This window comes from Chrysochloris asiatica, unplaced genomic scaffold, assembly GCF_000296735.1.
Source record: "Chrysochloris asiatica unplaced genomic scaffold, ChrAsi1.0 scaffold00137, whole genome shotgun sequence".
NCBI classification, from domain to species: Eukaryota; Metazoa; Chordata; class Mammalia; order Afrosoricida; family Chrysochloridae; genus Chrysochloris; species Chrysochloris asiatica.
Window position 1 is genome coordinate 561,611 of NW_006408655.1, and position 3,501 is coordinate 565,111.

The following is a 3,501-nucleotide window of genomic DNA, read 5'->3' on the forward strand; positions in this document are numbered from 1 at the left end:
GCCTTTCCCCCTCTTCCACTCACCAGTAGCCCAATGTGGCCATCAGCAAGCTTACATGCCTGCTCAGCTGTTCTCTTTGAGTTTCAGTCTTTGATGAAGTGATCAATTCTTTCTTTCTTTTTTCTGGTGGGAATATTGTAGTTTTTTTGTTTCTTTCTTTTTTTTTTTTTATGGTTTTTATTGTGGATTGAGTGACAGTTTATAGGGCAGATCATCAGTTTTACATTCAACAAGTAGTATACCTTGTTTCATTACAATGATTATAATCCCCTCCACGTACCATCAGTTAACAGTGTTTCTCTCTATTCATTTGAGCTCTTTATTTTGTTTTAAAAAACACTCAGGCATGTATAATAATTTAAACCACCAAAGGTCACATTCTGCAAGCCTGCCTCCTAGCTGCCAGCTCTCAGTCCCTCTCTTTCCATGAATCTAGAGTCCTCAGTTGCTCCCTCTCTCCATGTCCCCATTTCTGCCTCCATCTCTGGTGTGACAGCTTTTATGAATAGTGTCCCACATTCCACTTGTGCTCCTCTCCCTTGATGGTCCTAAGGTCTTCTGTTTCTGGACAGTAAGAGTAATTCCTCCCCATTTTTGCTACAAAACTTCTACCTTTACAATTGTGACGGTCACAATTAGTCATGATAATAATTACTCACTATTGAATCATAAGGATCTTATCCCCATCTCATTTTTACCAGACCCATCTAGATGAGATGAAAAGTATTGAGTGGGGCCATTGTCTTCCCCCACACACTCTTAAACTAAACTCTCTCTTGAAACCTTGTAAGCCAGTCACTTCATGCCTTTATCACCCCCTCATTTTAGGTAGCCTGTGTCTAAATTGCCCATCCCTATCTACCCGGTATACAGAGGGGATAGTATTGATAATTAATATGAAGACTCCTTCCCTCTCTGTTGGTATTTTGAGCTACTACCTCCATGAGTGTAGGTCAAGTTCATCAAACTGTAGCAATTTACCCTCGTTGCCTTTATCAAAAAAAATTTGTTTTATCTTTCTCTAGTCGAGTTCTGATTATTACGCCATTGAGGCTAGGTCAAATGGGTACTATCTTCAAGTTTGGGTGTTCTTGTGCCTCTCCCCTCATTTCATATCAGCTGGATCCTTCCATCTTCATTTGATTCTTTCAGCATCGTTCAATATTTTGCCCATAGAATCCTTCTGTATTGCAAGTCATAACTTAAGTTTTTTCTTTAGTTCTTTCAGCTTTAGAAATGTTGAGCATATCCTTCTCATTTGGTTTTCTTATTCCAGGAATTTGCACATTTCATTATAATACTTGGCTTTGTGTTCTTGAGCTGCCCTTGAAAATTTCCATTCAGCTCTTTAACTTACCCATTTCTTCCATTTGCTTTAGCATCTCTATGCTAAAGAGCAACTTTCAGAGTCTCTTTTGGCATTCATTTTGGTCTTTTCCTTCTTTCTTGTCTTCTTAATGACTCTTTGCTTTCTTCCTGTACAGTGTGCTTGATGCTATTCACAACTCCTCTGGTTTTCTGTCATTAGTGCCTAAAATACTCTTTTTGAGATGACCTCTGTTCTTGAGATGATCTGTAAATTCAGGTGGGATATGTTCAAGATCATATTTTGGCTCTCATGGACTTGTTTTAATTTTCTTCACCTTCAGTCTGAGCTTGCATATGAGAAATTTATGGTATGTTCCACATTTCCCCTGGCCTGGTACTGGCTGTTGATAGGGAGCTTTTTCTCCATCTCTACCCACAGACGTACTCATTCCAACTGGTGAGGTGCAGGTATATAGTTGTCTTTTATGTTGCTTAAAGAAGTCATTTGAGCATTAAATGGTTTCAGACACAGCAAGCTGGTTGTGGTCCTTTTGGTCTTCAGTTGAAGCTCTGATCCTTGTGAGGTCTCAGCCTATTAGACTTCCCTACCTTCCACCTACCTATAGCCGCGTCGTTGAGACTCCGTCACCATGTCTGAGGCGCAGTTGGTCTATGGCTCCATCCTGAATAAAGTGTTAGAGGTACTGAAGGACCTCATCAATGAGGCCTGCTGGGATATCAGCTCTGGCAGCATGAACCCGCAGAGTATGGATTCATCCCACGTCTCCCTTGTGCAGCTCACTCTGTGCTCCTAGGGCTTCGACACCCACTACTGTGAATGCAACTTAGCCATGGGCGTGAACCTCAACAGCATGTCCAAAATACTGAAATGTGCTGTCAATGAAGACACCATTACACTAAGGGCTGAAGATAATGCGGACACCTTGGCACTAGTGTTTGAAGCACCAAACCAAGAAAAAGTTTCAGACTATGAAATGAAGTAAATGGATTTAGATGTTGAACAACTTGAAATTCCAGAACAAGAGTACAGCTGTGTGGTAAAGATGACTTCTGGTGAATTTGCACGTGTATGCCGAGATCTCAGTCATATTGGAGATGCTGTTGGCATTTGCTGTGCAAAAGATGGAGTGAAATTTTCTGCAAGTGGAGAACTTGGAAATGGAAACATTAAATTGTCACAAACAAGTATTATTGATAAAGAGGAGGAGGCGGTTACCATAGAGATGAATGAACCAATTCAGCTAACTTGTGCACTTAGATACCTGAACTTCTTTACAAAAGCCACACCATTGTCTCCTACAGTTATACTCAGTATGTCTGCAGATGTACCCCTTGTTGTAGAGTATAAAACTGCTGATATGGGACACTTAAAGTACTATTTGACTCCCAAGATTGAGGATGAAGAATCATCTTAGACACACTTAAAATCCTAGAAAATTAACAAAGCTCTTTGAGAACTGCTTGAGATACAACCATATATTTAAGTCTTTCCGTCACCAAATTTGTACCTCTGAATACATATGTAGATATTTTCTGTAAATAACCTAATTTTTTCTCTACTCTATAGAATTTGTCTAAAACTAAAGGTCCAAAGTCAAATCTGCTCTTGTTAACCTAGAAATATTTCTTCCTTATCTAGAAGCACTCTTAGGTTTTTTTTTTTTATAATAAAAGGGTCTTAACTAAATACAGTTTTAAATTAAGAGTGTTTTCAATTTTTAAAAAGTTATCTGAATTTCAAATGTCACAAGACTGTGCCTCCATTTGGATCACCACTGTTAAAAGTATGTTGTTGTTGTTGTTATTAAGTGCCGTCGAGTCAGATCTGACCCATAGCGACCTTATACAGGGTTTCTAAGGAGCAACTGGTGAGCTTGAACCGCCAACCTTGCAGTTCAAACAGCTTTGCAGTCTGGCACATTAACCCACAGCGCCAGGGACTATTCAGCTAAATTTACAATTCCATGTAAATGTGTTTATTTTTTCTGCCTAGAAAGTCAGATAAAAATAAATTATGGAGATAACAATCAAAAAAGAAATTCAAATACAATAGAATGGAAACCTGTGGTAATTTAGATACTTTGGGGATTTACATGCCAAACTTATTTTATTTTGCTATTCCCAAGTTGAGCTCAAGTAATGAATACGAGCAAGAGAACAAATAAATTACAT

The 3,501-nt window shown here is 38.8% G+C and overlaps 1 pseudogene; it reads left to right on the forward strand.

The window, feature by feature from the left end:
• Positions 1-1,958: 1,958 nt before the first annotated feature.
• On the forward strand, positions 1,959-2,744 carry LOC102815615 (annotated as a pseudogene).
• Positions 2,745-3,501: the final 757 nt, after the last annotated feature.